Source organism: Psammomys obesus, unplaced genomic scaffold, assembly GCF_907164565.1.
Source record: "Psammomys obesus unplaced genomic scaffold, mPsaObe1.curated_primary_1811, whole genome shotgun sequence".
NCBI classification, from domain to species: Eukaryota; Metazoa; Chordata; class Mammalia; order Rodentia; family Muridae; genus Psammomys; species Psammomys obesus.
The window spans coordinates 10,992,506-11,018,759 of NW_026592118.1; the positions used below are offsets into that span (position 1 = coordinate 10,992,506).

General features: G+C 44.8%; 1 protein-coding gene and 1 pseudogene across 1 annotated transcript in view; one reads left to right on the top strand and one right to left on the bottom strand.

The window, feature by feature from the left end:
- Dpp6 (dipeptidyl peptidase like 6) overlaps positions 1 to 26,254 on the bottom strand; it is a 749,167-nt gene that overhangs the window by 637,324 nt on the left and 85,589 nt on the right. The gene's annotated exons all lie outside the window — the stretch shown is intronic.
- LOC129680976 (nucleophosmin-like) lies at positions 4,595 to 23,298 on the top strand (annotated as a pseudogene).

The window sequence follows — 26,254 nt, forward strand, 5'->3', positions numbered from 1 at the left end:
TCTAAGGGAGGCTGTCTCCTCTGTCACTCACAAAATATCCATTGTCTACCATACCTAATGATTGTCTGGAAGCTATGTCTCCCAAAAGCAAGGCTAAGGACTCCTTAAGAAACAATATCTCAGGACAGACAAAGCCATAAAACCTATGAGCACAGAGAGGTTGCTGGGTTATGGGATGATCGGGATGGAGGGAAGGATGTTGTAGTGAGAATCCAGTTTGGGGAAGGCTTCCTCTCTCTACTCAATCTGGCTAGAATGAGTCAAATAGAGTTAGAAGATAACTCTCTCCCCTCTTTTCAGATAAGTCACTGTGACCTTTGGCTAGGTCAATGATACAGGGAAAAGAACTGAAAATGGCATAGCTGAATAGGTGAATGCCATACACCTGTGAGCAGCAGAGGTAGCTCAGGAGGTACATTACAACGATGGCTTGTTGGTCCTTTGCTGGTTCCAAGATGCCAGATCACGTCAGGATGTTATTACATCATGGAGATGGTTGGTGTAAGAGTGGATGAATGACTGCAGAAGCAAGAAGGGAAAAGGAAGGGGTCTTACTTTTCCTTTGCTCTGAATAAAACCATGAGTAAAAGCAACTTGGGGAAGAAAGGGTTTATTTGGTTTACACATCCCTGGCTACAGCCCATCACTGATGAATGCCAAGTCAGGAACCTGGAGGCAGGAATGGAAACAGAGGCGGTGGAGGAGTGCTACTTATTGGCTTGTTTCCATGGCTTTCTCAGCATGCTTTTTCAGACCACAAAGGACCACCACACAACCCACGGTGGACTGGGCTCTCCCACATCAACCATGAACCAAGAAAATGTCCCACAGACTGGCCTACAGGATAATGTGATGGGAGGATTTTCTCAATTGTGGCTTCTTATTCCGGGTGATTCTAGGTTATACCAAGTTGGAAAACAAACAAACAAACAAGAACAACTAACCAACACAGGGATTTAAGATGTGTTATGTCGTCCATATTGTACCATGAATAGTATAAACAAAGGGAGATGGGTGCTACACAGTAGGGCCACATATGTAAAGGCCCAATAAAAACTACACCTCGACTTAGACCAAAATTAGCTGAAAGATAGACTGCTTGCTGATCACACACACACACACACACACACACACACACACACACACACACTGAAAGGAAGGGAGGGTGGGAAGGAAGGAAGGACAGAGGGAGTGGGATATGGGGGTTTGAATGAGAAATGTCCCAGTAGGCTCAGGCATTTGAACATTTGGTCCCCAGTAGATGGCACTGTTTGTGATGATTTGGAAGCTGCTTGCTGGGGGAAGAATGTCACCGGGAGTGAGTGGGCTTTGAGAGTTCCTAGCCTCATCTTCCAGTTCTCTTCTCTCTCTCTGCTTGTGCTTATGGTTGAAGATACGATCTCAGCTTCCTGCTCCATCTGCTGCTATGCCTCCCTGCCATGATGGTCTCTAATCCTTCCAGAAGTGTAAACTAAAGCAAACTCTCCCATACGCTGCTTTGGGTCATGGTGTTTTATCTCGGCAATAGAAAAATAACTACTGCAGAGGCTCACTGTGAATTTGCTTCAGGGGTCCTGGCCACAGGAAAGAGTGCACCTCCTTGTGCATAGAGGTGGAATAAGGATTTTCCGGGGATCAGACAGTCTCTACTTCCCCTTTCTACATGACTTTGAACAACCTCACAGCTTCTGGAACTTCCATTCCCTCAGAACATTGCAACAGCTCAATACATGAGATTCTTTCATGCTCCCAGCTACGTGGGATCCACCATCAGGAACCGAACCCCTTCCTTGCTTTCAGAGCTATGTCCAGGTACATCTTAGGTTTTTAGAGAAAAATAATGGACTGTGAAATTTGGGGGAAGTGTTGGGATCAGTAAGCAGGCACCTCTACGGCCAGCCCCAAGGGACCTGACAAACCGGTTATCAGGCATTTGTGAAGACACCCAGACCACCTGCTGACCACCTGGACTTACCTGTGCGTGTCCTGGATCACCCTATAAGAACTCCTGGAGCCCCCCTTTCTTACTCTCTCTCTTCCACCCCCCTCTTGCTCTCTTTCTCTCTCTCTCCCTGCAACCCCCCTTCCCCTAATAAACCTCCCACGTGGAACCGATCTCGTGGTGTGATTTGTGAACCCGAGTGTAACCTTCACAGGCGCACAGGCGCACAATTCCCAACATTCGTACATTTTCTAACAGGAAGAAACCCATTCATCTTGACAACAGGTATGGGATAAAAGCCTTCATTGTTTGGCTGCTTACAAAACCATAATTTAACACAGCCATAAATCCCAGGATCAGAATCACATAACCACAAAGTTCCACAGTTATCAGGAACTGTCCACGCACATCACCAGGGTGGGGCTGTCCTGTTTATGTCTCTACAAACATGTTTACAAATGACTCTGCATTTATCAGTCCCATCCACATAGCAAAGAGGTCCAGAAACATACTCTAAGATGTATTAAGAAGTATCTGCTCAACTGAAAGAGGGCTTGCTCTTGTTTGCATAGCAATGGGCACCAAGTAAAAACAGTGCTGTGTGCCAGGGTTGCCAGTACACAGGAAATTCTGTGTAGTTTTCAAAGATAAAACAAACAAACAAACAGATCTATGGTCACAAATGGGTATTTCTTTGCTAGGAACTCATCAACTGAGGAATGAAAGATAGTGTTGGTTTAGCATGTAGAAGAATTCATGGATTCAAACATAACTGCCCCAAAGACCTGTGAAGATGGCAGGGCAGAGGTGCAAGGCTAGGCCTTCACAGGGAAGACTTGGAGTCTGGCAGTGAAGGCTAACAGGGCAGCCAGCATGAAAGCAGCTTGAATTTAAATAAGAATACTGGTTTCCTAAAAGGCCTTGAGTAGATTAGGTATGATCTTCTTCATACAGAGATGAGGAAACCAGGTCAGAATACAAGATGTTCTTCCCAGTAAATTTCAGCACAGAGGGACAAAATAGGGAACAGGGTGGGGGGGGGGGAGAGAATGACAGAGAGAACACTCAAAAAACAAACAAATAGTCCAAGTGTTCTTGGGATAAAGGAAAGGATGAAAGGCATTTATATATGTAGAAAGATTCCATAAAGCAACAAGTAATGTGAGAGACAAGGGGCTCCAGAGGAAAAAAAAACCCAAAGTCTTTTCCTATCCCTGAAGGTTATTAGGAATAATGAGTCATTGAAATAGGAAAGTCCTCACCACAGGAAACACAGAGGCTAACTGTGATATTGGCACTCAGCTTAGGAAGGCCTGGAACTCAGGAATGCACAGGAGAGTGTGCTCACTGTCACAACAAGGTGACAAGAGGCAATGGTGGGGGGGTACAACCTTTGAAGAGAGAAAAAGTGCTGTGCCGTGCCCCTAAAGGTGGGAAGAGATGAGGAAAATATTTGCTTAGGGAAAATATTCAACATTCTTTCCTTTCATCACACAAAAAAGGAAGAAAGAGGGAGAGGGAGAGAGAGAGAGAGAAAAGAGGGACCAATGAGCTCTCAGGATGCTGTAATGATGAAGCCTCTCTCTCAGAAGCATCTCTTAAAATGTGTTAGCTACTAAAATGTGTCAGATGACAGAAAAAGTATTATTTTGAAACATGATCATAAGTCTACAAAACAAAGTGCAATTGTTTTATTAATAATTCCCAACGCCACACAAAAACATAGCAAAGTTAAAATATTTTTTAAGTTTCACTGCAGTGTCTGTTTGTCTTACATATGTTCATAATGTTTCATTATGGGCTGCTGTCGACAAGGAAACAGGCTGCCAAGATGGATGTCTAGTTCGGATGTTTCATTTTGGCCGTATGTACAGAACTCATTGGGAAAGTTGGGAAGTAATAAGGAATGCACATTTGTGTGGCTGTCTCTGTAAGGAACAGCAAACCTTTCCTCCCAGCAACCTTGCACCCTCCAAAGGCTTTAAGGTGAACCTAGTGCCTTATTGAGCTATTGAAGCTCTGTGCTAGGTGATTGCAGGGCTTGGGACGTCCAGGACAGATCATCACAGTGGTCTGAGTGTCAACCACAAGATGTGTGTGGCTGAGCACCACTAAGATTTCAAACCAACTGAAAGAATAAATTCAATTTCAAGTTTTCTGAAGTTATTATTGTAATACGAAAATATCTGTGACAACTGCAGGCCATGAATTTTGTTGAAACTACCCTGATTTACTCACAGGCATGCTAGTCTTGGTCAGACATTTGTATCAGTAAATAGGAGTTGTTTTGCTTTCAACCAATGCCATGGGCCCCTAGTTACCCTGGGGAAGTCATTTTAGGCATATGTATATATGAGGTGAGAAGAGGCAGGGCCTATGATGAACAATGAGTTCTCCCTGTATGATATATCAAAAAATGTCAGGAATGGAGAAGTCCCAGCACTCAAGTTTAGGATTTTCCTATTTCAAATTCTGTTTGTGGACATTTAAGGGTGAAACCCATTAAACTCTCTCTCTTTTTTTCTCTTTCTCTCATACACACACACATAAGCATAAACACACCATCTCTGAGATGTGAGAAAGAACTGCATCTTTCATAGGGGCAGGATGAGCAGGAGATGGGTGATGGCAACACACTCCTGTTAGGCTGCAATGGCTGAGCTGGTGACCAATGGTGAGGCCAGCAGTGGGCAGATGGAATCCCCCATCACATCAGTCATCCTCAGAGATACTGCGGAGGCCAGGCAAAGGCTTCAGGTATTTTGTATATTCCCTGGCTTACATTCAGATGCCCTGAGATATTTACAGCTGGCAAGATGGCACCAAAAACAATGGCTCCCAAAGGCAAACTGGGGCTCACAGGGCATTTTGGAAAGGGCATTTCCCCACAAAGTAGCCTGAGGCTGGGGCTGGAAGTCTGTGTGCCCCAGCAGGGATAGACCTTCCCAAAGAGTCTCAGGCATATCCTTACCTGTAGTCTGGGTGTTAACAAATAGTGAAAAGGATGTGCAGCCTTTCCAGTAAGAAGGTGGTATTAAAAGGGAGATTTAACTGCTGGGAGTGAGGAAATGAAAATGAATCAGATATGTAGAACAAGGTCTGTGGGAACAAGGGATCAAGAGATAGCAGTTAAATGCACAGGCAAGTGTAATGTGTTCATAGAGAGAGGTAGTCAAGGGTACTCCAGAAAGAATGGTAGCTCAACATCAGGTAGGAAAGGCATTGGTTTTTTTTGTTTTTTTTTTTTCTGACCACACTGATATGAGCCAAAATGAACTCATCAAAGCCTGAGGTGGTAAGCACAACGCAAGGAGAAAAACCCAGTATGCCAAGACCCATGATCTGCCATAGATGACATGGAAGGTCACAGCTTTTGAGAGACAGATTGTTGCCAGCCAGGATGATCTAGGACAGTGAAGACCTATTGACGACCTTCAAGAACCACCATCTTTAGAGATTATCACATAGGTACTATGGAATCTCGTGATTATGCCAGTTTGCATAGGACGGTGGGGCCAGGATGGGCATTCATCTTTCTTCTCCCCGCCCCCTTCGCCCCTTCCCAGGCAGAAGCCTACCATGAAAAGCCTCCCTTCAAAGCAGAAGACAGGGTAGGATTCCAGGTTTCAACCCGGCTGCTAATAAGTAAGACCTGTAGCTCCAAGGAGATTACTAATATGCAAAAAACATTCAGAAACAGAAGTGACACGAAAATTTAGAAACCGTTATTAGTTAATAATGGCTCTCAAAATTCTTTCTTACCCCTGATGGCAGGAAGCATGAACTAGCAGTATGGAAAGAATTATTTGCCAATATTCTCTATTGAATTTATATTTTTCAAAAGTAATCATGCTATGTTTAATTTCCTTTAGAGCTCCCTCATCGTAATTAAATTTCAAAGCTTTAACGACTAATCTCTTTTGTGTTATTTTCCCAAACCACACAGGGAAACAGGAGAGGAATCCTTGCTGCGAAGCCACACAGGCAGGCAAGCCTGTGCCAAGCTCCCTGTGAGGACCCTGCATTCTGATTTTATATTGATTTTCCTTTGTGTGGACTCTGAAGACATATCTCACTTGTTTCCAATATGTCACAATTAAAAATAATGTATAAAATGAAATATCACTAAAATCATCAGTCAGAAGACAGAACATGATGTCAGGAAAGCTAGAGGTTTGGATATAGATTGTGTCTCACAGGGGTTTGTGCTCAGTCCTCAGCATGTGAGGCACAGTGGGAGTATTAAGGGGTGGCTCTTGGTTGGAGGTGGTCAGATCTCTGGAATACTGCGTCAGGAGAAACTGATGGAGTTTGCTTAGGAGCAGGGTTAATTCTTACAGCCATGTTGCAGACATGGCTCTTGCATTGCTGCTCAGCTTCTCATCTTACCATGCAACCTTTCTACTTCACACACAATTCCACCACTGAGGTCACTTTCTCTGTGAGGTTTTCACCAGAGCAATCCAATGGGTATTACACCCCTGCGCCCCCAGAGCCATGAGTCAAATAAACCTGTTTTCCTTATAAGCTACCAAACCTGGGTATTTCATTACAGCCATGGAAAATGGACCAACATACTTTTATTATTTTGTTCCACATTCATGCTATTGGTGCTGGCATATGATTAAAATGTTTAGCTCCTTTTGTTCTAACCCAGCTATATTTGCCTATGATGCCCAAACAAGTAATATCCACAGATCACCTCTGTCACATGCAGTATCTTTCCTCCACCACCACAAAGTGCTTTATTTCACACAGATTCTGTCCCAGCCTACGGCCTCATGTTCTATCTAGGTATCAATGTCCCTTTAGGTATCTGTGTCCCCAAAGCCTCCTACAGCCCTTGCTTCCTGTCTCAGCTCCCATGTTGTAGTCCTGGAGCTCTGCCTTAGAGGTTCCCCAGATTCATAGGGGTCATAAAAAATTACTTTCCTGGTCATAGTCTGTGGTTCTTTATAGCAAAGGAAGGCAGGCTAAAATCAGGAAAAAGAAAATGTACATGAGGTGGTCTAAGTGGGAAGCTGTTAGATGCTTGAGGAATCTTATGGCAAACTTCATCCCTTCCAAATTGTGCTACCAGCCAAGGAAGCTTTCCTAATCCTCTCTGACCAGGGCTGTCTCTGGGTTTGGTCACATAAACAAGCAGTGTTTACATGGTTGGCTTCGGTTATTAAGTCTAACAACAAAACCAGCCTTAATTGTGGGTCATGTCCTTAGGGTAAACCATCTGATCAACCCAGATTAATGTGGCCCACGGCCTGAGGCATACTAACTGGAACACAGAATATTCCAGGGGCTGACAGCTACGTTCCCAGGAGTCTGCCAACGGATATTGCAGAAGATGGGCCTTTCCTGGGGAGTGCAGGGCCTGCACAGAGCACCCTGCTGTATCAGCTCTTTGATGTCAGCATTCACTTTCTCTCCAACACTCAGGGGCTTTCCAACTTTGTGACTGAAATGTGCTATGAGAAATACATTTTATGGCCTGTCCAAGCCAGTCAACATTTGAGCACAGATGGAAGGCTGAGGTCGCATCCTTGCCTGAGGAGCTATGGTAGCTGACAGCTATTTGGTGAAGGGTGAGCCAGCTTTCTTCAGGAGTGTGGCCACTTGTAGGTTTCTCAAACAGTACCCATGCATGTAAGGGCAGCACTAGCTGGACTCAGTGAGTTAATAAAAAAAGACAAAGAAGAGGAGGATGAGGTCGAGGGGGATGTGAAGAGGAGTGTTCTATGAAGAGGAGTGGGAGGGAGTGAAAGGTAAGTCTGACCCAAATACATTGTATGTATGACTCAAAGAATAAATACACTTGAATAAAAAGAAATTGTATTTTATATTGAAATGCAGTAAACACTTCCTCTGTCTTACACACACACACAAACAAACACATGAACACACACATCACAGTATCTATGACAAACCTGGAAAATACAACCACTTATTCTACTAGCAACCATGCACTGGGCACAATTTTGATTGCATTTTATTCTCTTAAGCTAAACATAACCTGATAAATTAATTTCATGGCCCTCTAATGTGTCACAGTCTACATAATAAAACAAATGCACAAGGGGATTAAGACATGAATGTGCTAAGCAGCTCAAAGCCATTCTTTTCTAGAAAAGACAGCACATTCGTCACTATAGTGGAATTGGGCTCATTTGTCATGAGAGTTGATGGGAGAAAGGACATTGCACAGGTCAACAAATGCTGCTGGAAGAAAGAGGTATCATGTTAAGCCATGCAAACATAGGCACGGGACCTTCATTTCTGTGAAAGGCAATGTTTTTCTGTAGCTCCTTCAAAATTCTTCCTTGTGCTGACCTTGCTGACCTTCTCCCACCCACACAAGATCACTCACAGGTTGGCATCCTGGATGAATGAAAGGGAGAAAGCAAGCTGGGCTCCAACATCCATTGCGCTCTGCTTCTTGATTGCAGATGTGCTTCTGCATACTGCCTTCTGCTCAGGCTGCCATGACATCCCTGTCATGATGGAATGTACCCTAGAACTGTGGGACAAAATACAACCTTCCTTCCTTCCTCCCTCCCTCCCTCCCTCCCTTCCTTCCTTCCTTCCTTCCTTCCTTCCTTCCTTCCTTCCTTCCTTCCTTCCTTCCTTCTTTCCTTCTTTCCTTCCTTTTTTCCAGTGGCTTTTGCCATGGCAAGAGGAAAGTAACCAATACAGCATCCTTGGATGCCTAGCATTCCTGTTGTAAGACACTCCTCCTTCATTTATAAAGTGATCTTGTTGGATTTTGTGATCCTGATTAACCTCAGTTCACGCCTCATGAATAAGAGTTCAAAAATACTGGTATTATAAAGTACCCATCTGCAACATTCTGCAAAGAACTCAGGTGATCGAAGATGGCTGCACACAGCAAAGCCCCCATCATTGAGGATAGAGCTTATCTCTTCATTTATAAGAGAGAGGAATTATGTGGGTCAGAGTCAGGTGACAAAGCACACATCAGAATAGCATTATGGCATGAAACACACACACACACACACACACACACACACACACACAAAGAGATCCCAGAGATTCTCTGTCAGAAAGGCCATTAATGGTTCCCTCGGTGACGCTCTAATGACACACATGACCATGCACCCTCCAGACAACAGCCTGCTCACTCAGCGCTGAGAAGCTTGCCCTGCTTTTGTTTGTGAGCCACGCTTCAACAGCATGGACATGAGAGAAAAAAATCAAACTGATCATCTAATAAATCTGTTCTGCCTGCAACAAGCCCAGGCTTAAAATACACGAAGCAATTTATTCAATTACCATCAATCTCCTGCAACATGATTTGTGGGGGATGAGAAAAGTAATACACAGAAAAGTGGTTTTGATGCTTATGACACTCCGCATAGAGACATCTATTCACCAAACTCTGTATCAAGATGCTGACAACTCACACTCTGTACTGATGGATGGCTGTGCTCTGTGCCAGGCTTGGTCTTTTAATTCAAGCCATAAACACTGTATTTATTCCCATGATTCCTTCTTGACCACACTTTTTTTTAATAAATCTTTAACTGCTGAGAAGGGGATGATACTGAGTGCCTCACAGCTTCTTCCCATAGCCACCAGTATGAGAGCACTTTCTAGAAGCTTCCAGAACATAAGAGCATCCATGCTTATAGGTGAGTATTGAAAGCAGAATCCAACCAGGAATTCCTACTGGCCACCAAAGCCCCAGCTCCCAAGAGCTGTCTACATTTATTTCTAAGAGAGGCAATCTTTTGTCATTATTTACTCCACTTTGGAGTAATTTTTTAAAAAATCTAAAATATTTCACAAGCGAGTAATCTTTTGTATGTCTACAATTGATGAAAATCTTTTAAAGACAACGTTTCAAAAATAGTGACTCCATAAGACAGAGCAAAGCCCTGTGAACCTGTGAGGTGCAAAGGGTTGTGAGGAAGCATGCCTGCACCATTGTTTGTGAAATGCAGATGCAAAAAAGGGAGAGAAGAAGAGAGGGGGGAATGGAGAGGGAGAAGGGTGGAAGGAAAATGACAGAGGAAGAGCAGCATGAGGAAGAAGAGGAGGAAAAGGAGGAAGAAGAGAAGGAGAAGGGGGAGAAGAAGCAAAAACTGATCCAGGGAGGAAGTGGGGGAGGAGAGTAGGGGAAAGTTCTCAGCATCTGTTACAAGAGGATGCAGTTCTGCTTGTTTTGATGCACTCAGCTAAGCTAGAGCCAGAACTAGCTATCAACAGCAGGAGAAAGAACACGGGTGCCGAGGGTAAGCCTTCCTGCTACACTTCCTGGTGGTACCAGGACGATGCACTGCACTCTCTACAGGTCCATTCATGGACTGGTGAGGACTGGATGAAACCTGGGTATCAAACCCCAGAAATGAGGGGCCAGGGGTCAGCTCAAATCTAGGACCTGCATCTGTAGCCTGCAGCCACTGGAGGCTCCTCCCATTGGAAGAGCAGGAGAAATTGTCAAACTCTGACTCTTAGGCCAGACCATACCATAGCCCACGTGCAAACCAAATAGCAGGGGACATTTCTGCCCTTGGAGTCTTAGTAATAGCAGCTCTAATCTCCAAGTACAAGGAAATAGAAAACCCTCATGGATTTGAGGAAAGGTGTGTTCTGTCAACTGCGGTTGGCCAGCTCTTCTCAATTTGGACCCCATTGCTGTCAATACAATAAAAACACACCCGGAGATACCTGTGCCTTTTCACTTCCTCCTCACCCGTGTCACAAACATTCGCACTCTCTCTCTCTCTCCCCACACCCCACTTTCCCATTAAATGTGGGATAAACCATCTCTCTCTTACTTGGGTCTTCAGCATTTCACTCTCTGAGCTAATGCAACCTCTTGTGTGGATCTCGTGCTAAGAAAAGGTCTGCTGATGAGTAGCACAGGTTGTTTTTCCAACCAGAAAAACAAACACAGAAGTGGAATTAGAACCATCACAGAGCTTCCCAATCTGCTTCTTTCCTCATCATCAACACCTCGAGAAAGCTCGGGTGGCCACTGGAGTCCTTCTGTGGAGAGGTGGATACCAGCTCCCTCTTGCTACATCTTAGCTGGTCTTTTGACCTTGGGAGATAAGTTTACATGTAAACTTGCCTGGGTTTCAGGACACACAGACAGCTTACAAGCAACATCTCTGGGTAGAAATCTCTCATCTGAATTAGCCCCTGAGTAAGCAGGATGACCTTCTTAATAAGAGAGGTGGAGAAACTCAGGGATGAGTGGAGGTGGGGTAGCAGAAGAAACAGATGAACGTCACATCATGTGATGGATTATTGTCATCAACCTGATTGGAAAAGAAATCCCCTAAGGAACATACCTCTGCAGCTGAGGTTGAGGGTATTTCCAGAGAGGTCTAACTGAGGCAGGAAGGTCCAACCTGAGTATGGGTGACACCATTCCATGGCCTGAGGTTCCAGACCAAACAAGAAGGGAAAGAGGAATATGTGGGCAGAACATCAGCATTCATATTATTGCCTCTTGTCTCTCAGGTGTGACCGGTCCCCACAGCTGCCGCACCTGTGAGCAGGCCTCAAAGCTGACACACCTGTCCACCACCCTGATCCACTCAGGTCTGAACAGGCCCCACAGCTGCCACATCTGTGCGCTGCTCCTGCCACCATGGGGTCTTGCTTATGATGGACTGTGATCTCCAGCTGTGGGCCAGAATGAACTCTTCCTGCCTTAAGTTTCTTGTCAGGTACTCGGGCACAGCCATGTAAAGAGAAACCGACGCATGCCACTTTCTGCTTTACACAGCGTGCCGAAGTACACTGTACCCAGTAGGGAAGGAGCCAGCAGAAGACCTAGTACATGCCCATCTTCCACACACACTGAAAGGAAGGAGACAAAATACTTGCAGCATAGCATGGCACTAGAGTACCACGACAGGGAGATGACCGGGCTGGCTTGGTATGTAAGACTTCTCCTAAAGTTGTCCTATGTGAGGAAGGGTGCAGGCTTGGCTGGGGGGTAGGGAGAAGCAGTCTTCTTCCCTCATGGAGGTGCTTCTGACAAGCATCAGGGCACAGGGCCCTCTGCTGGAGCCAATTTACCTGGGGAGGCATCATCCCATGTGGGAATGAGTTACCTCACCTGGAGAGAACTATCCCACAGGGGAAGGGTTCACCCACATGCAGAGAGTCATCCGACACAGCGAGTAGCCACAGCACGTGGGGATGAGCCACCCCTTTTACAGAGCTTCATTCCATCTGAGAAGGCTCAGATGGAAAAATATCATTCCACCTATGGAGGGTAAAAGTTATCCTGCCTAGGGAAGGGTCATCCCACCTGAGGAGGCTATTCTACCCAGGGAGGGTTCAGGAGCCTGAGTCCCAGCATCTTCTACTCTGTGAGGATGGAGGGGAACTGCGCTGGAGGGGATCACACAAAAACCTACCTGTAGCTGAATGACTCCTCACAGGCTAGGGTATGAGACACCCTGTGTGACTTTCTGCCCTCTTCCCTTAAGGAGAAATGTGGTAAATATTCACTTGACAAAAAAAAAAATGCTGCCATGAGGCATGAAGGTGATCCAGACTGGCCACCATCAGATACCTCAAGGCCCTGAGCCCTCCCCAAGTGAAAGATATATGAGCCAGGGTCAGTGCTGCTGGAGATGACAGAGTCCTTATCTTACCAGTCTCTCTCTGTGGTACTGACTCTTATATAGAGAGGTCCTGGTATGCTTTGTCCCCTCATCTGTGCCTGATATTTCCTACACTCAACAGGTATTTTCCAGGTGGGTCATAGCTTACCGGTGAAATGGCTCATAGCTGCTTTCATCACAGTCTGCTACACTGAAGGGGCAGCTTACCATACGCCATGGAATGGGGTCTTTTTCCAAGTGCTATCTTTGCCCTCCATCACTACACAGCCCTTCTTAAGGATCTGACTTCCATCTCCTGCTACCTCTCTGTCCTCACATGATCCTCTGTCTGTTCTTACCTACATGATACACAGCTTCTGTCTGAGGCCACCCCAAGGTCAGGGACTCTATACGTTCTCACTCTTGATACTGTTCAGAGCCTTGGCCATGCTGGGAAAAAAACCAGCATTAAAAAAAAAAAAAATACTATTGAAATGCTTGGAACACGGCAGTGGCCAAGTAGAAAAGAAGGTTCTGGATCAAACAGAGAGGACTTGGCTTTGCTGCTCTCAGTGACTGTGACTCCGGGCTGTTCTGCTCACAAGCGCCATCTTCAGGCAAAAACGTGAGCTGTCGGCCTTTATGACCCACAGGCCTCAGAATCAACACCAGTGTGCTTTCTGCTTGCTCATGTCGCTCTACACTTCCCTTAGACTTGCCCTCTCCCCACCCCAGTCTACTAAACATCTAAGATTCTGTAACCTGCTCTCTGACCAGGGTTCCATTTTAAGAGAAAATTTAAACTATGTGCATAGAACTCAAGATGTAAATAAGTCAAACCAGCACTCAGCTCCACATCTTAGAGAGTAGATCTGTTCCATGAGTGTGTGTGTGTGTGTGTGTGTGTGTGTGTGTGTGTGTGTGTGTGTGAAATTTCATGAAGCTGGCTTTGAAACACATGGTGTCAGGTTGCCCTGAACCTCAAGGTGTGTCCTTGAGAGCTGTTACAGTTTTTCATGTCCCCTGCGCTCACTGCTGCTGCCTACCTGGTACCAGAATCTGAGATAAAAGAGGCTCCCACTGGAACCAGCAAGCAAGGCTTCAGGGATCCTTATCTGAGGTCCCACAAAAGCATTTCAATGGCCTCAAGCAAGGTCGAATTTTAATGGACTATCAGCCATTATTACTGAGGCTGTGGTTGCTCAACAAAGGTTTTACACAAGAAGAAAACAGAGGTTGGGGAAAGCCAATGTGGTCATTATTTGCCAGCTATTACTAAATCAATAACAACATTATCCTGAGAATTTGAGACAGCCACATTATGAAAGTGTTTATTCTTCACACAAGTCTTTAATGACTGTGTTCACTGGAGAGAGAATTTAGAAAACAATTCAAGTACTTTAGATGGGCTCCTAGCCTTGTAATAAAACATCTCTGGAGACAGAATGATAGCTACTGAAGCCAGTGACACCAAGCACATCAACCAGGGAGCCAGGGGCCTCAAATTAAGAGCAAAAAGAAGGAACATGGAGGGGCCAGAGACATATTTGAAGGTAGCTAAAGGGAACATGGGGTGCCTGGCCTTAGACAGGATATTTGTTTTCCTTTTAGCAATACTGTGTTATTTGCAAAATTAAATTTCAAAAGATAATAAACTCTTAGCAAGGTAAGAAAAGATGGTAGCATAAGATTTCACAGGCAAACTACACAGGGCTTATTTTAAAATGGTGTTATTTTTCTCTGCAGATTATTAATATTAAGTAGATGTTTCACAGATAATAAATGTTAGGGACATGTGCATTATTCATCAAGTGTAAAAACATTTTAAGAAGTTTTTTTTTTTAATTTACTGTATTTGTTTTGTGTTTTTTCTGATTCCTCTGCTTCAACCTGCTTTAAGGGCTGAGCATGAAGCTTTGAAGATACGGTGAAAGTGAATTGTGCATTTCTGGTGTGGGGGTGAGGATGCCATTTTGAACTCTTTCCTATCCCCTAGGATCACTCTTAATTAAGAACAAACGGGCTCAGGAGGAGCCCTGGGTCTGAGCTGAGTGAAGCCCCCAATTTCCATTCTACTCATGCAAATGAGCTTTCAGCCCTGCTTCTAATGAGTTCAAGTTCACCTTGATTTCCTTTGAGCATAAAGAGCAACAAATGCTACTTTTAATATCACAGTCACCTTTTGCCCTGAGCATGGGAACTGCCCAGAAGGTTATTGTGAGTGATGCCATGGTAACCATGGTACTGAGGGCCCAGACAAGCTGGGATGTGACTGCTGGAAGATTGTGAACTGCTCTTCCTATCCCAGCACTGGGACCATCGCCTACCTAGACTCCAGGAAGAGCTAGTGTCTGCTCATTCAGGAGAACAGTAATTCTGTGGATTAAGGCCCCTTGCAGACTGAGTGAAATGTATTGAATGAGCAAAAATGGCCTCTGGTATTTGCCCTCATTTATTTCTAGTATCTCCCTCTCTATGCTACACTAGTAGCCATTCCTCATGCCCTTCATTGAGCATGTAACCACTGAGAATGCCGCAGGAGCCAGGCTGTGCTCTAAGATGAGTCAATGAATTGATGGATGTGCACAGCCAATGCCAAGAGGGAACAATCTCTAGAGAGAAACCTAGTTCAGGTGTCCCACAGCCAAAAGAGAGGCTCTCAGTGGCACTGTTGAGGTGGGTGATTACAAATCACCCTGCTCTGACTCCCACATATGGTGCCTGGCTGGTCCTCTGACTATTGTAATAAGGAAAACACAATGAGAGGGAAGCTACCGCTACAGGATGCAGCCCAGCTGTGTCCTGCATCCCAGAGATCTGAGGTAAGATGAGGGCAGACACTACAGCAAAGGCAGAGGGGGGCTGTTGACCATTCTTCTGGAACTTCTGACTCTCTTCATTCCAGGGAGACAAGTGTTCCGTGGAAAACAGTCTCCCAGCGTTTCATTTAATAGAGTTCAAGTGTCCAAATGAAAAACTGGATCACCATGGAAGCAAATGCTCAGTCCCATCAGAGTGAGTGTCCTAAGTCTCAATTATACCAGGCAGGCATCTTGATGTGAAGAACTGCATGGCTTGACCTTGACTGGGATTTTACTCAGGTTCTGGGCAAGAACACCAGCCTTGGGAGGCATAGCAGTGATCTGAAGGGTGGTTTTGTTTTCAGAATACTGAGGACATAAAGCTGCCTGTGAAGAATGGAGAATAACCCCAGAATAGCTGGCACCTGTATTATTTTGCCCAGAACAGGAAGGCAGGAAACAGCGTATCTATAGCTACAGATGAGCCTGGCCTTGAGCTAGAAGAGATTTGAGGCATTATGTAGCTGGGGAAGGGGATCTCCCCAGAGAAAGACAGGCTCCAGCCCCCAATGCTTCTGCAGTACCTACAACTATCATGACATTAAGGGAAACAACTAGTGACCTGTCTGTTAGGGCCTCCTTATCTTACCCTTGGTTAAAAAAAATGCTCCAAGCCCAATTTAGTTACTAGTGACTTCCTGGAATTAGACTGCTTTTGAAGAACTTGAGGAGAGAGGGAGAGGGAGAGAGAGAGAGAGAGAGAGGGAGAGAGAGGGAGAGAGAGGGAGAGAGAGGGAGAGAGAGAGGGAGAGAGAGAGAGAGATATAAAGGTACACAGGCCAGGTGAGCCCAATCAGAGTGAGGGTACCTGAGGAGGGGCAGCCCTTCACATCCCCCTTCAGTTAGACTCAGATCAGAACCAAGCTCACATTTCCTCCATTTGAAGCCAAGAATCAAGCAGTTATCTGAAAGGGACTTAGCTTTCATTTTGGCCTCTTATAATCTGAGTGAACTTCCTAAGTGAATGGGGGCAGGAGGGAACACGAGAAAATGCATGCCACTCAAGACGGGAGGTCCAGATTGGAATACAGAGCCTTGACTCAGAACTGGCAGCTGGCATGCTCTAAGCTGCCTCTCTGTGATATCTGATCTAATCCAGAGACCAGACTCCACTGACATGTAGACAGTGAGACTTCTGCAATGTCCTCCCAAGTTTTACCACTCAACTCAGCTTCCTCTTTAATGGACATTGGAGTGTGTGTATATATATATACGTATATAATATATATACACACATATTTATGTATATTTATATATACCTACATATATACATATGTACATATATATATGTTTAACCCTCTTAAAATTTTGTTTAGACATGAGGGTTTAAAATTTTTATTTGTAAGTATAGGCACGCCTGTGCACGTATGTGCAAGTGTCCAGAGTCCAGAAAAGACCATCAGAATCTCTAGAGCTGGAACTACAGATTGTTGTGAGCTAACATGTGTGCTGCTAATGGACTGAGTCTTTTCTCCACCGCTCCCACCCCAAACCTGAATATCTTATAGACTAGGAATGTGGTTGGTTCACTTATGACTTACCTTAAACGTCTTCTCATGAGAGAATCAAGATACTGCAACATGCTGAGGTATACCAACGCCAGAGTGACTCAAAAGAAAGTGGGAGTGACTGTATCCCAGCCAAGCAGAGCTGTGGGTGGCCACATTTACTCTCTCACTGACAAACCTAGACAAGACTTAGACAACTGTCATTTCCAGAAATAGGTTAGTGGGTTACAGACAATACAGCTCCTTGGCCTGGGAGAAAAGGAAAGCCCAGAAGCTACCCTACACACCACCCCAGGGACGCTTTCACCGTGCGGCATGGACAAGCGCAGAGATCACACAGCAGCAGGTGTAGGGTGAGGGAAGCAAAGACCAGAAAGTCTGGACCAGCCGGTTGGATGCACATGCATCTGGACACGACCTAAAAAGAAGCTGCATGGACTGAGCTGTCAAACCAGCAAAATAATGCACCCCCCCACCCCAAGAACAGAACAGGATTCCTTCCAGGAAACTTTAAAAATTCTGAATCTATGATGTGCTTCAGAAGAAAATAATTCTTCCGAAGAACGGACAGAAGATGGGCAGAAGAAGGATAAGACCTATGTAGCAGCTTTCTTCATGGTGCAATGACTTAAAGGAAAAGGGATACACAATAACTCCCATTTATAATTGGACTATTCATTGTGGGTGAATCCTATTATGTTTCTTAGATGTTCAATGTAAGTTCCTGGTCACACATAGAATTCACTAGAATTTTCTTAAATTCTATCCTGTTTTCACTTCTTTGATAGTGTACTTTAATGTATAAAAGCTTTTACTTAGCCTGAGATCAACACCACTATTTTTGCTTTGTTATTTGTACTTTTGGTGTGTGTGTGTGTGTGTGTGTGTGTGAAACTGCTTAATCCAATCCAAGGTCATCTTAATATTTTTATGGAATATTATGTTTTGGTTTATAAATTTTCCAGTTGATTCTGTTCTGCATATTTTCTCCCAGTTTCATTTGTTTAGCTCTCACAAGTAGATGTTTGTTCATTGCGTCTATGAAAAACGTCTCCTTTAAAGAGTCAGCCAAAAGGATCTCTCACATGGCAGGAAAGAAGTAAACAAGGGTGCTGCCTCTTGTTGGAGAGCACATGCATGAAGCTTCTCCATGCTCTGTGTTCTGCAACCCCAAAAAAGTGACTTCATGCTACTGAGTCTTTCTGTAGGTGTCTGTGTCCGTGTTACCAAGTCTCTCCTGCTGTTGTAACTTAGGGAGAGGCTGTGAGAAGAGACCTGGTGGCACCCGCCTTGTGCTGCTGTTCTTGCATCGCATATGGGCCCTGTGATGCTGGAACGTGCTTCTCTGAGCCTCAGTGAGCGAGATCAAGAATGCACTTAGTGAACTATTTAGATCTAGCTTAAAGAATGGAATTTTGTTCAAATAATTTTTTTTTGGTTTTGTCTTGGCTTTTTGTTTGATAGTTTCATTGGCAACACTAGCCACTGCTCTGGACTTGTTTTTAAATCGATTTCTTTACTTTGATGTGTCTGTGCATAGAGCACACCTGTGTGCAGGTGCCCAAGGACGCCAGAAGAGGACATCCGGTCCCCTGAAGCTGGAGTTACAGGTGGTCCTGAGTGTCTCAACGTGGGTGCTGGAAGAGCAGCAAGCGCTCTCAACTGCTGAGCCATCTCCCCAGCCCCTGGTTTAAATCGGAGAAAATAGTGCTCCAGTAGAGAAGATACCACATTCTTGGTAAAAAAGCAAATCAATTTTGATAATTTCTGAGCTCATGAAGTTCACATACTAAGATTTACTTTTTAGGCCTCACAGCCCACTTTAAAAGGAGGGCTTTTTTTTTTTTTTCTCTCTCACTCTCTTTATTGAATGATGCTTGGATTTCAGCTGCCTACTGTGCTGCAGAATGATGCAAAGATCAAGTGCAGAGCGTTAACCCAACACACTACAAATCAAGCAGTGGGGACCCAATGAAAACACCATCAAAGAGGACCGCTTTCATTACGCCTGGGAAGTGGGTTCTGAGCATGCATTTTTCATGGCTGGAAAGTAGGACAGGCATCTAGCCCACCATATCTGGGGAGGCGGCTGCAAGATCTCAGGAGGAAAGTCAGAGCCCAGCGTGTACTTGTCAGAGCTTTCTTCCTTGGGAAAGAAGGAGAGATGTTTATGTGTCTAGGGAACGTGATTTGATTAGACAAAGGAACAGCCTGAAGCTTGCCTTGCACCACCCTGCACCTTCCACAGCACATGCGAAACACAAAGCGCTCTACATGGCACACTTGGTACCTTGTCCTTACATCAACCTCATGGGATGCTGGGACCTGGGTACCCTGTACCCGAAGCACACTCTGCAGATGCCACACACCCTGCACAGCTTCTGTGGCACTGCTCTCACCTCCGCTGACTTCACTTTGAGAGGCTGCAGTCCACATCTTCCATCCTTGGCAGTTTTGACTGGGAAGGGAGCCAGCAGGTCCAGAATTTGAAATGCCAAATAAACAAACCCAAGTGCCATTCTTCAAAGCTTGTTTTGCCAGGAACCAAATGAAACTGGGCACAAGCCTGGCACTGGCAAACCTGTTCCTAGCAGGGTTCCAACCCAATTGCACAGTTGGGTTTTATAAGAATTTCTAAACTCTGGGCCATTTCAATGACCTCAGTCTAAATCTCTTCAAGGTAAGAGTCTGTGCCAGTCACCACTGATAAAAATAAAAGCCATTTTAAAAAACGAATTAGAGGACCATTCTGAGATCAGTGTTTCATTTCTATCTAAATCGATACAATAGAAAAGAAGTGGCAAGACCAGATCCCATGTTTTATCTTTCGCTTTAAAATAACACAGAGTATTGATACGTGGTTGGCTTATTTATTCACAGGGAGTCACTTGAAGCAGCAGGCCACAGAAAGAATGATAAATGTATGATTCTGGTTTAACTGATGGGTTTGGCTCTGACTGCCATTATTTCAGATGGTACCTGAGCTGTGGTCTGAGCAGGGGGTTTTCTGGGCTGTGTTTGATTTTGGAAGGTGTCAGGGCCCTCTGGGCTTCAGCTGCATCTGTCTATAAATTGCCGGCCTGGTATCGTGGATGAAAGTTGTTTGCCTGTGTTTGCCGGGGCAGACTCGCTGCATCCTGCTTCAGAAAAGCAGAGAAAGCACAGCTGGAGGAGAACGGCAGTTGATTTGTATTCTTGATGTAGAAGCTTTTGACTAAAGGCAAAACTGCGGCATTGTTCAAGCTAACCTGCCTTGGCCTCTCAGAGGCAAAGCCAGTCTTGGGGCAGGAAAAGTCAGGTGCTAAACAAACCTGAGAAGGAAGCAGATAACTCCTTATCCAGCTTCCCGCTGCCCTGTGTGAGCACCGCACTCTTATCCAGCTTCCTCCCTGCATGGGCACTGCAGCACACTTCCCCCTTAATTGCCCAGATGGCTTCAGGCAAGCATGCTTGCACTAAGATGTCAGGTAAGGTACATAGGTTGGACAGAACAAAGAACTATAAAGTCCTAGTATTGTAAAGTGGCTGGTATGTGGTTTATATATACCTGGTGTTTCCATGTTTGGGTTTATATCACATTCCAGAGTCTTTCCATGGTGGAGGCCACATTGGCGGTGCCGGGAAGGCTGCTTTATGTTAAAAGGCTAGGCTCAGGATCCAGCAGAGGAGAGAAAGGAACAGGCCTCCCTTCTTGCTAGGAGGACAGTGAGAATTAAAGACTTGGCTATAAGTGTTGAATGGATCACTGGGATACCTTTGAGGGAACTTCAGCATTTTGAGTCTATGATGGAGAATCCCATTCTCTATCTCATCAGTAGGAGGTTGGCGAGACAGTCCTCAGAATGGCTTTCAATGGAGCTAGAGAAGAGACTTGTGGATGTTCACAGGGGTCTAGGCAGTTGCTTCATCTCCCAGGAGTCTTTGAAGGTTACAAGGCCAAGGTCAGGACTGGCTAAACCCTGTTGCCTTCCAAGGTGGCTGAGCGCACGGTTGGAAACCTCAGCTGCTGGTGCAGTTGGAGCTGCAAAGATGCCTCATGCCATATGCTGTTGACAGGTGGTGGCTTCCTGGGCATGCCAGGGGCTCCCAACTCCCAGAGGGACTGGCCTCTGCTGAGCATATTTGAACAAACCATACCAGAAGAGAGAGAGAAAGCTAATGGCAGAAAAAAATACAGCCAGCCACAATGAGTTCTTCCAAGGCAACTGGCTATGCCCCAGCAAAGCATACAGGGGTACACTTGCTTGAAAATATGGGAGAAGAGAACGTAACTAACAGTGGATGGTACAGTGTGAGGTGCCTGGTCACTTTGCACCCACAGTGAAGAAGCAGAGAGAGATGAATGCTGGTGCTCAGGGCATGACCCTGCTTTTTCTAATAACCCAGACTATAGAACAGCGCAACCAATACTTAGGCTGGGTGTTCCCATCTTAATCTCTTAATCTAGAAAGTCCCTCAACACATGCCTGGAAGCCTGTCTCCCTAGTGACTCTAGGTCGTATTAAGTTGATAGTCAGGAGAACCCTCATACCTGCCTATGGTATGTGTGGTAACAGAACATGGCCAAAGGAGAATGAACATGTTGGTTCTGAGAACATAATGTCAGCATGGCCACCAAGCCTGGTTCCTGCTTCCTTCCACCCAGTGGCAGCTGAATAAGGATGGACTGGTGCTGTGGCTCCTGACTTGAACAATAAATAGCTCAAGTCCCTGTGAAAGGGAGTAGTCTTTGGAAGTCACTTAAATTCTCGAATTCTGACTTTTTTTTTTTTTGGTAAAATGAGATAGAAAATGGTATCACTGGGTCACCAGTACTGGGGAAAATGCCAGAGAAAACACAAAGATCTTTACTGTTTAGATTTCAGGGGCTTTGACTTACTTAGCAACAAAAGAGATGTGGACATGAGCTCAGAAAACTGGGTGCTCTTCTGAACATACAGGGAGAAGGCATGATGCAGAGACACAGCATCAGAGTCCACTAGCCATATGACATAATATACCTGAGTCCTATCCAGGGGAATAGGGCTGGAGAAATGGCCATCCCTGTCCAGCCTGGTCATACTGTAACTATACTTACTCCTCATGAAGTGGATGGTCCTAAGGTGTGAGGCTATGAAAGCAAAGTCAGGAGCATGGAAACTATCATCAAGATCCCATTGGGATCAGTGCCTTGGGAGTCACTGGCCAGTGTTCCACTGTGATTAAAGGAATACATATTTTAGCTCTAGCTATGAGAAAAAGCCAAGAAAGTAAACCACAATCACTATGCAAGACATTCTAACCACAGACATGACAATCTTAACTTCAAGTGTGTGTTTCTCATCTACAAAAGAGGAACAATATTCATTTCTATTCTCTCATAGGTATTATTATATGTATACATATACTTACTATGTTTAGTTTTTATTTAATTAATTAATTTGTTTGTTTTACATTCTTTCTTGGCATGATTCTGTCCTGTCAGTCTGTTCTGAGGAGCAGTAGGCAATTATGTCCTATGGCTTCTCTCACACAAAGTACATGCCTCTGCCTCATGAAGATTCCACGGGCATGATCCTCTGCAGTCTCAGAACTGTCTTTCCCATTGTGAAGTAAAGGCCAACAAAAACACACACTTTAAGATGCACAGTAATGAAAATAAATACCAATCACCATTAAGTTTAGGGAATGGGGCAAAAGACAAATACAGATTGTTGAGGCAGAGGCAATGAATTACAAAAGCTGTCCAATTAAAGTAACACTGACAACTGTGAAAACACCTGCACACCCAACAGTTTCCCTTAGGGGCTTTGATAACATCCCCTGTGGTCTGAAGGTTGAAGTGTGGGTCAGTGCCTGTGCGTGTCAGTGGACAGCACCTAGTGGCTGTATAGTTAGGGGAGGAAGTGAGTAGTGAAAGTAGGTCTGGGAAGTGATCTGCCCCACCCAGAGGCAATAGCAAGGTTCCACGGAAAAAGGAAAATTTGCTGCTATGGTTGTCGCTGCTCATGAAGGTGCTGCTAATGATGATTTCGATGATGAGGGAACTGAAGAAAAGCACCAGTGAGGAAATCCGTCTGAGACACTAAAGCCAAAACCGCACAAAAAACAAACCAGAATGGAGAAAACTTAGAACTATCAACATCAAGGTCAAAAGGTCAAGGACCTTTAAAACACAGAAGAAAAAAATGCCTAAAACACCTGAAGTCCCAGGTGGCATTAAGGCAAAATGCAAGCGAGTGTAGAAAAGGTGGTTCTCTTTCCAAGTCTATCAGTTGTGAACAGTGGCTTCCAGATGACTGGCCAGGAGGCTATTCAAGATCTCTGGGGATAAGGAAGTCTCTTTAAGAAAATGGTTTAAACAGTTTGAATTATTCCATCTTACTTCATTTACTATAATAGTTGATATCTGGATGTCCTTTCTGTAATGCAAAGTGATAGGTTTCCCCAAGGTATTTGGTAAGTATTGTCCAGGTTCCATTGCCAGTAGTGTGCTGTCTAAAATGCCTGTTTAATATTTAATGATAGAATTCTACCCTGTATCTGGTTCTAAGTATGTATGGAATGTTATACCAAGACATAGTAAGAGTTGTGGTCAGACATGGAAATTGTGGGGGAAAAAATAGATGTGAAATTAACTCACTGTTTTAAGAAATCACAAAAGTCATTCTTTATTTCATGTACACCAATACAACTTCTGTATTAAATAACATTTTTAAAGGAGTGGTTTTATTAGGTTAGAAAAATCTCTCCCCTGAAAACAAAATAGTTTCAAATTGCCTTTTTCAAATGGATCAATGTGACAAATGTCTTTGGTGACATATCTAATTCCTATTGAGTCAATGGAATTAAAAAGAAGCCCAACTATAAAACCCAGAAGCACATGGAATGGAATATTTCAAGCTCTAAGACTGGCAGTGGCTAATTCCTGTACTTGAAAGGTAGAGGCAGGCAAATCTCTGAGTTCAAGGCCAGCCTGGTCTACAGAGTAAGTTCCATGACAGCCAGGGCTATATAGAGAGACCATGTCTCAAAAAGAGAGAGAGAGAGAGAAATAAATATTAAATAAAATAATAGTAAACATTAAATAATATATATTTTAATAATAATACTAAAAACCAGTAATGTTAGACCAACCAATTTCTCTTTCAAGATGGATGAAGAAATAAGAATTTTTTAAAAAATGAAACAAGTTAAGGAAGCTTATAGGTTTTTATGGTAGGATAAGAGCTAAGATGAGAGAAGCAGCTGGGGGCTCCTGGTTGCTCCTCTGAGAACATTTAGTAGGAGGAAACCTGAGATCTGTGTCTCCTAGGAGGCTCTGGGCCATTCACTGCATTGAGTCACCCAATGCACACATTTGATGGTTGGTTTTGAATCACAGGAGGCCTTGAAATACATTATCATAAATACTAAGCCATTCTCCAAAGAGTAAGGAAGAAGTAATGTAAGAACCTTCCATAAGGGGCACAAGCTCATCAATTCCAGGGGAAGACTTGAATAGAAAATATTAAGTGCTGTTCCTTTAGGAGTCATCTACTTACCACAGCACCAAGGGGTGCCATGTCCAATCTGGAGGGATTCACACGGAGTGATGCTCAGCCTGGGGCAGACAGTGGCCCTGTACCTCAGTATCCATGGAACAAAGAGGTTCTCCATAGCCTCTTCCTAAACCTCCAGGATCTTAGGAAGAACTGAGCTTCTCATTGGGCTGACACAGTAAGACTGGAACCCAGGTGCCCATTAGATTAGGTGACTCCCCACTGAACAAGGCTGCCCCCAACTCTGTTTCCAGAGCCAAACGGCACTAAAGTCCAGTTGGGTGTGTAGGGGAATGACACCATAACAGAGTTAGTTATATACAGTATGGTCATTAACAACAGCTAGATTCAACCAGCCACTGAGCAAAATTGGAAAAGATTCCATCTATATGTAAACATTCACGGGAATGGTTTTGTCCTTACTCCATAAGCAATGTGGTGTAACAACTTGTGTGTGATTCTTATATTTCATTAGATATTATGAGCAACCTACAGATGGCTTAAAATACACACAGCAACCATTTAAGTGGAATTAATATTCTGTTTGGAATTTTCAGTAATGTAGAGATAATATCAAATGTGTGAGGGTACAAATAAAGAACACACAAAAACAAGGCTATGTTACAGAAGGGACTGGGAACCTAGGTGATGATGACATCACCCAGGGACACTGGAACCAATCGCTCACAGATATAGAGGGGTCCCTGCAACTCCAGTTCTCATGGCAGTCCATGATGGAAGGGTCCTCTGTCCCAGATCTCTAGTGGGAAACTGGGTGGAGGCAGGGGGTAAGAGAGATTTAATGACATAGGCAAAGTGCCTGCAGCTGTCAGGAAGGCACTGGGATTGTCTCTGCCATGAGCATCAGGAGCTTTCCCTGGTGGCTGGTTATGCAAGTGTTCGCTCTGTCAGGGGAAGGGACTGTTGACCCTCTTTGGGATTTCAAAGGTAGCTCAATATAGCACATTAGCTCACTGTGGGCGCTCAGAAAGCCTCCAGAATGCTTCACAGACAGCGGAGGCCAGACTGAGTTCTCCTTCTGCAGCCACTTAGAGTCCCTTCTTGCTGCAGTGAGCTCCATCAGCTCCAATGTACCAGGTCCACCCAGCAGGAAAAAGGCTGATACCAGTTACCACTCATTCTCAGCAGTTCCTTCCAGGGCCAGGGTCAAGGATGGTGCTCCCATCTCCAATGTAAACCTTCATCACTGGACCTCCTCCACCTGTCAGGACCTTGGCTATTAGTCGGGTTTCTAATTGCCAGTTACTCCAGAAGGTTTGGCTTGCTCTAGCCTGCAGCTGCTGCTTGTCCATTTAGAAGATGCCCAACCCCTGAGTCCCAGGAGCCACCCTGTCTGCCAGATCCCACTGAGACCAGGCAGGTGAAGGTTCAGTAGTTCATGAGTCTGGACAAATGGGCAGCAGTAAGCAGTAGTAAGGAGTACTTCGGTCTTCCATTACACAGCCAACTTCTGCATCACTGATGGCTCCAGGTCCCTATCACTCCTCAAAAACACACAGAAAGAAGGGAAAGTGGGGTCCACTTCTCTCCCTGTGCTAATGGTGATGGCCAGCTTACTCCCTGGTGTGTCCCCTTCAGCTCCCTCCTGAAACCGTTTCTAGCCTCTCCCAGCCTCAAAAACCAATTTTTTAATTCGTGCATATATGCCTGTGCACCTGTGCCTGTGTGTGTGCCTGTGTGTGTGTGCCTGTGTGTGCCTGTGTGTGTGTGCCTGTTTGTGTGTGTACCTGTGCCTGTGTGTGTGCCTGTGTGTGTGCCTGTGTGTGTGCCTGTGTGTGTGTGTGCCTGTGTGTGTGCCTGTGTGTGTGTGTACCTGTGCCTG